Source organism: Rhinoderma darwinii, chromosome 2 (assembly GCF_050947455.1).
Source record: "Rhinoderma darwinii isolate aRhiDar2 chromosome 2, aRhiDar2.hap1, whole genome shotgun sequence".
In the NCBI taxonomy this organism is placed as follows: domain Eukaryota; kingdom Metazoa; phylum Chordata; class Amphibia; order Anura; family Rhinodermatidae; genus Rhinoderma; species Rhinoderma darwinii.
The window spans coordinates 26,097,613-26,105,482 of NC_134688.1; the positions used below are offsets into that span (position 1 = coordinate 26,097,613).

A 7,870-nucleotide genomic window follows, 5' to 3' on the forward strand; every position below is an offset into this window, starting at 1 on the left:
CGTTCCCTACAGGGGGGGGATGTATGGCGTTCCCTACAGGGGGGGGATGTATGGCGTTCCCTACAGGGGGGGGATGTATGGCATTCTCTACAGGGGGGTCTGTATGGCGTTCTCTGCAGGGGGACTGTATGGCGTTCTCTACAGGAGGGCTGTATGGCGTTCTCTACAGGAGGGCTGTATGGCGTTCTCTACAGGAGGGCTGTATGGCGTTCTCTACAGGAGGGCTGTATGGCGTTAGCACTGTCCAATAAATATACAGTAAACAGAAGAAAATACGGTCCAGCAATCCTCATGACAATGTGATGACTTTATTAGAAAAACATTTTATAAACCACACGGCATGTTGAAGTGATGATACAAGACTGCTTACGCGCTTCGAAAGCCAACTACATTCTTCTCAAATGTACGCCATTTCCTCCAAACAGTCAATTACATCAGAAGTCCAGTTCCTTGTGCTGCATGACTCGTGGACGCCCTATCCGTGGCGATATCCGTGTCCTTTCCACTGCTTCTCACTTGAGTCCTGTAGGCACAAAAAACATTCTGCAAGTATCCATTGTCATCCGTGCCTGCAGATTCTGCTTTAATGATGCAACTCACTCTACTCCTTGTCTATTTCATCATTTACTGATGCCTCTTTTAGATGCGACAGATGTATTTTTTTTATACTTACCAGCCTGCTTCACAGGCACCATCCCTTTTTATTGGCACCTGATCAATAAGGGGGTCCTTGCTCCACCACCATAACACTGCAATACTAAACAAAATCTTCCATAGACATCATAAAAACTAGACAAGCCTTTCCTCCCTTATGTTTCCCAACATTTCCTGGGACAAGTGTGTGTAGGTAGAAATCAACAAACATGTTTCCTTGCCCCAAACTTTACCCCCTCTTTCCAGTAAAGGATTGGCTTTCGGTATCACGCCTCCTCGCTTTTACCTTTTTACTTTATCCTGCGTAAACATTTTTTTCAGCATCTTAAACGTCTTGCCCATTAGCCCATCTATCCCCAACATCAGACCACTTATTATCATCTGACAGATCAGAATCAGACTCAACCAGCTACTGTTGCCTTCTTCTGCTTCTCTTTACATCAAGATGCGCTGCTCCTGTAATTCAAAACATTGTGCCAGTACCCCGTGTTCTAAACATTTTGGCAACCCCAAGGTGTCCCTCTACCATGTTGAGATTATGAGGCCCTACTGGGATATTGCTGCCTTCATCGACCCTGGATCCCTGCGCAAGGATCCTGGCACTTGGCACATCATCGTGCCATGTTCCCTCAAATTTTTGCTAGAATGATACCATTGAGGATACCTGCCTTGCTTCCTTGATGCCATTTGCTCCAAACAATCCAGTACACCCCAAGTCCAGGTCCTTGTGCTGCATGACTTGTGGGGGCTCTATACGTGGCAATATCCTGGCACCTTCCATTGCTTTCCGCTTGAGTGCTGTAAATATAAAAACATTCTGCCAGTGTCCATTATCACCTATGCCTGCAGATTATGACTGTGTAATGAAACTCACTTAAGTCCTTGTCTATTGCATCCAGGCCTTGGCACATCGCAAATGTTCTTGGCAGACCAAAGCTGTCTAAAATCCCCCTACACTCCCTCACCCAATTACCTTACACCTATGTTCAGTCCCAAACCGAGCCATGTGGCCAGCATTTTGGACAAAGATACCCCTAACTTACATTATGCCTATTCCTACCAACTATCCAAGGTTCCCCACTGCTACGCCTTTCTTGGCATTTTGCCCGCTCATTACTTTTTCAATGTACAGAGCTACTGGTGGATACTGTATATAGTAACTAATGATGGACATACCGCATATAGATGAAATATTACTTCAGAGAGTCCCCCTGGCAGCAGGCAGCCGATCTCAAGAAATTCTGGAACAAAAAGTATAAACTGTGAAGATATTATGACGTGCGCTTAGTATGGTTCATCATATCAACAAATATATGTTCAGCCTATTGAAAACATCAGGGAGATTGTTCCCACAGTCTTGTCATGTGTCTATAGGAACATTCTGGATGACATCACATTATAGAATTTCTATAGGTTGTTATTTGCTATAATACTTACATATATACAGTGGATCTTCTAGCATGTCGGCTGTCACTGGTGCCACATATTCAGATGTTATAAATGTCTGTAAAATACATAATGGGTTTAATGCACATACATAAAATAACCCCATATCTATAATGAATAATAATATATTTACTTTCACACATTTGATTTTCTATCACAGGCGAGTCCAATGCCCCTCTGCCACACAAATAACACCAGCAGTATAATGGCACATAATAGTTGGAGGACCCTGGTATAGATTTTGTATCAGGGACCAGGAGCTTATTGTTATTCTTCTATATAATCTTATCCTTAATGGAAAACTTCTAATTTGTCTTTTGTGGAGTCTTTTGGACTGGAGTAGAGAGAGTAGAAAATGGTAAATTGGATTTCTGGATTCAACAGACAAAATAATTATTAAAGGGGTTTTCTGACTGTTTCATAAACCTTAGTCTAAGCCGCATATGGCTAAAAATAACAAATTGTCCCTACTCATTTTTTAAATTCCCTGTGGCTCCTGCGCTGGTGGTTCTGTTGTCTTTAGTTGCTAGGCCACAGCGGTCATGTCCGTGTGGATGGCATGTCACGTGGCAGCTATTGTGTCACATCCAGGGCCGGCCTTAGGTTTATTGGTGACATGTGCAGTATCTGTGACGTCCTCGCCCTTATGATGCACCATGTAGTGTCCAAATAATTTAATCATACAGTGCCCAAATAACATCACCCAGTCAATAAACTAGGGATTGTATCTTTCTGTTTTTTTATATTATAGGTTTGGGCCCTAAATGCCGGATCGGCAGTGTAAGTTGAGGGTGCCCAGGCCATCTATGGTGGTAGTGCCCTCTTCAGTATTGACCAGTAATGCACACTATGTGATCATTTAGAGATGCAGTTAATAAAATACACTGACCTTGGACTCTCCTACTGAATACATCCGACTGAATGTAGAACGTTATGTGATGTGAGGTGGAGGGCTCTGCTTAATCTTTGATCTGCCCTCCTGGGATGTGTGGTTATCATTAACTCTTATGAGGAATTAATTCTAGGAGAAAGAAAGACAATGTATTAGGACAAATCTCAATCAATGGCAACATTTCTATCTAGAACAGAGTCCAGTCCCCAACCAGTGTAAAATTACCAAAGGGGTAAATAGGATGACCGGCTGGGGTCCAGGGATTTGGGGTGGCCCACAGCTCTGGGGCTCCATACGCCCCTGAAATTGGACAAACAATAACGGCGCAGGGAGGAAGCGAAATGTCTGACCCGGTTGGTCTATTAGGTGAGTATAATTTTTTATTTTATAGGAGCAAAGGGGGCACTATTAATATGGGGGATAAATGGACTGAGTCGGGGCTTAGAAAAGGGGGCTTCATTACTGTGGGGCCATACAAAAGGGGCATTCTGACCCAGGACATACAAAAAGTGTCATTCTAACTGTGGAGGGTATTGGTGGATACTGCATATAGTAACTAATAAGAGACGCACCTTGCATAGATGAAATATTGCTTCAGAGAGTCCCCCTGGCAGCAGGCAGCCGATCTTAAGGTGTTCTGGAAAAAACAATAATTGTGTAGTTTTATTTCTCCAGACAGACGTGTGCTCAGTATAGACCACCCAACAATGAAGGAAATGTACATTAGGGCTCATGTACACAGCAACTTCATGTGGACGGGCCTGTATGGTGGCGCACAGACTGCAGTACTGGTAATGTAGACACTCTGTGTGCTCCCCCATAAGCCAAATGTGTATTAGGAAATGACATAAATAACAAGTCCCTTATATATTACTAATACCATAATATCTTCTTTATGGAGCATTTCTATAATAATAATAATATAAAGCTGCAGCAAAATTCCCAGCGTTTACTTTTGCTACATGTGGATGAGTTTTTGAGACTGTAACTATTCACCTGTAACACTTGTGAATTTTGCCGCGCAGCAAATCTGCAGCGTCTGAATTCAGCTTTATGGCGTAGAATATAGTACTCAAATACTGCAATCATACAGTGCCCAAATAACACTGCCAGACAAGTATTGTCTGCCACACTGTAATGTAATCCATTATCAAGGAATTGTATCTGCATCCTGAGCAGTGCCCTTTACTTTTTTTACATGAAGAGTGGGATTGAGTGTTCAAGCAATGGGTGCCCCAGACATCAAGACCAGTGGCGCCCCATTCATTAGTGACAGGTGATGCACCCAGTGTAACCGCACAGGTCGCACACCCCTAAGACAGGCCCTGGATGAACAACATTGGGGAATTTGTTCCCACAGTCTTGTCATGTGTCTCTATAGGAACATTCTGGATGACATCAGATTATAGAATTTCTATAGGTTGTCATTTGCTATAATACTTACATATATACAGTGTATGTCCTAGCATGTCGGCTGTCACTGGTGCCACATATTCAGATGTCATAAATGTCTGTAAAATACATAATGGAATAAACATAAAATAACCCCATATCTAGAATGAATAATAATATATTTACTTTCACACCTTTCATTTTCTATCACAGGACGAGTCAGACATTGAAAACATTTTGTAATGTTAGTGTAAACCCAGGGAACATAACTATAGGGGTGAAGAGGTTGCAGTCACACCCAGGCCCAGGTGTCCATGACTGACATTAGGGGGGGGTCACAATGTGGGCAATTTACAAATGCCAATCCCCAATGCCCCCATCTCCTAGAGGAATCCCGATTTTCGCTGCTAGAAACGCGATGTCAGTGAGAGAAGCACCCAGGCGGAAAGGCAGCTGCTGAGTTGCCCGGCCGCTTCTAAAACACAAGCAGTGGAAGGGAGCCAGCGCAGCGCCCCGTTCCACCTGCTGGAGGGATGCGCCCTATGTAATGGCACAGGTCGCATACCCCTAAGGCCGGCCCTGGCTACTGCTGAGCCTTATTAGGATAATATACGGTAGCTTTTTAAGACTATTTAATTAAATTAAATTAGACATCATATTGAAAACGACTGAGAAGTCACATTCCACATTACTGACAGCTGCAATTCTCAGACAATGGTAAGGGTATGTTCACACACTTAACTAAAAAACTTCTCTAAAATACAGAGCTCTTTTCAAGGGAAAACAGCCTCTGATTTTCAGCCATTTTTTAAACCACAAACATTTTTTGAGGCGTTTTTACCAACGTTCTTGGAGCTGTTTTTCTATTGAGACAATGAAAAACGGCTCCAAAAACGGCCGAAGGAGTGAAATGCACTTCTTTTTACAGGGTGTTTTTTATGCGCCGCTTTATCAAACGCCCACGTAAAATGCACCATCGGAAAAAAAAAACAGTTTTTCCCATTGAAATCAATGGGCAGATGTTTGGAGGCGTCCAGCCTCCGTATTTTCGGCTGTTTTTCGGGGTGTTTACGGCCAGGAAAACGGCTGAAAATAGGCTGTGTGAACATACTCTGTTGTACTGAGTTGTAACTTTAATGAGAAAATATGAAACATTGAAATCTGAATGTAAAATGTTCAGTTGTTACTTGCATTAATAGAAACATTTTACTGGAACTTGAACTGTTTGTCTAAAAAAAAAAAAACAACCCCCGACAATCACCAGAAAAAAATCCTTCTACAATCATATAGTTGTGGTGAGGTGTTGGTGTGGTTAGAAATTGCTGCAGTAATGTCCAGTGTGAATCTGGCCTTATATGAGAATTCTAGAGCGTATATATTTCATGTGTCCAGTAACATGTAGAATTAATGATAAAATGCTGCATCTTACCTGTCAATCACACAGTCAATCACAGTCCCGGTCCAGACGTCATTGGCAGAAATTGTAAAAAAGATGTAATCCAGCTGCACATAGCACCTAACGGCTAGTACTGTCTATGACATCATCAGTGACATCATAAGCGGCTGTTACATCATCTAATTATCTCCTACTGCCTGGATAGACTGTCTGTGCATACACTGGATATAGGCGTTACATGGGACTGTGCTATTTTTTCAGGGACCAGTTTAGTTCTGAAGTGGCTTTGAGGGCCTTATATATTAGAATCCCCCAATAAATCACCCATTTTAAAAACTGCACCCCTCAAAGTATTCAAAACAGCATTCAGAAAGTTTCTTAACCCTTTAGGCATTTTACAGGAAATAAAGCAAGGTAGAGCGGAAATTTACAAATGTCATTTTTTTTTTGCCGAAATTTGTAATAAAAAAAATTCTGTAACACAGAAGGTTTTACCAGAGAAACGCAACTCAATATTTATTGCCCAGGTTCTGCAGTTTTTAGGAATATCCCACATGTGGCCCTAGTGCCCTAATGGACCTAAACACCGGCCTCAGAAGCAAAAGAGCACCTAGAGGATTTTGGGGTCTGCTTTTTTTTAGATTATATTTTAGGCACCATGTCAGGTTTGAAGGGCTCTTGCGGTGCCAAAACAGTGGAAACTCCCCAAAAGTGACCCCATTTTGGAAACTACACCCCTCAGGAATTTATCTAGCGGTATAATTAGCACTTTGACCCCACAGGTATTTTGCTATATTTATTGGAGTTAATCTGTGAAAATGAAAATTTGTAATATTTACAAGGAATAAAGAAGAAAATGCACCCTAAAATTTGTAAAGCATCTTCTCCCGATTACGGAAATACCTCACATGTGGTAATAAACTGCTGTTTGGACCCACGGCAGCGCTCAGAAGGGAGGGAGCGCCATTTGGATTTTGGAGCGCTGATTTTGCTGGATTGGTTTTCAGTCCCCTGTCGTGTTTGCAACGCCCTGGAGGGACCAAAACAGTGGAAACCCCCCAAAAGTGATCCCATTTGGGAAACTACACCCCTGAAGGAATTTTTCTAGGGGTTTAATGAGCATTTATACCACACAGGTTTTTTTGCAGAATTTAGTAGAATTAGGCTGTGAAAATTAATATCAAAACTTTTTTCCAAATAAAATGTTGCATTTTTTCATTTTCACGAGGGATAAAGGAGAAAAAGTCACCCTAAATTTGTATCGCAGTCTCTCCCGAGTACGACAATACCCCACATGTGGTAATAATTGTTTTTTTTAATAGAAATTAATTAACCTTTGCAGGACTGATCCTTTTTTGCTTTTCCATTTTAGTTTTTCACTCCCCGCCTTCCAAATGCCATAACTTTTTTATTTTTCCATCAATACAGTGGAGTGAGGGCTCTTTTTTGCGGGAGGAGTTGTAGTTTCTATTAGCACCATTTAAATTACCATAAAATGTACTGGGAAACTGAAAATAAAATTCATTGTGGTGTGAAACTGGAAAAAACTGTGATTCCTCCCTTGCTTTTTGGGTTTTGTTTTTACCACTTTCACCATGCGGTAAGAACGACAACTTAACTTTATTCTGCGTCTCAATACGATTACGGTGATACCAAATGTATATTTTTTTTTATATTTTACTACTTATACAAAGAAAAAACTATTTGTTAAAAAAAAATTGTTTTGTATCACATATTTTTTGGTCGATTGAGCAGTGTGAGGGCTTATTTTTGGCGGGACGAGTTGTAGTTTTTATTGGTATAATTTTTTGGTACATACAACTTTTTGATCACTTTTTATTACATTTTATTTAGAGCTTTGGTGACCAAAAAACTGGGATTTTGGCGTTTTAAATTCTTTATTTCTTACGGCGTTCATAATGCGCTATAAATGACAATTTTACTTTATTCTGCGGGTCGGGACGATTACGGCGATACCATATGTATACAGTTTTTTTTATGTTTTGCAACGTTTGCACAATAAAATCAATTCTTAACAAAATTATTTCTTTTTTGTGTCACCGTATTCTGAGAGCCAGCATTGTGAGAAA

At 41.1% G+C, this 7,870-nt stretch overlaps 1 long non-coding RNA gene across 1 annotated transcript; it reads right to left on the minus strand.

The window, feature by feature from the left end:
- Window positions 1–292: 292 nt before the first annotated feature.
- Window positions 293–5,885, minus strand: LOC142740421 (uncharacterized). Its single transcript, XR_012880656.1, has 7 exons — window positions 5,814–5,885; window positions 4,437–4,503; window positions 3,565–3,629; window positions 2,990–3,121; window positions 2,092–2,158; window positions 1,831–1,895; window positions 293–1,452 (listed from the first exon to the last, which is right to left on the minus strand). It is a non-coding gene; the product is annotated as an uncharacterized LOC142740421 (long non-coding RNA).
- Window positions 5,886–7,870: the final 1,985 nt, after the last annotated feature.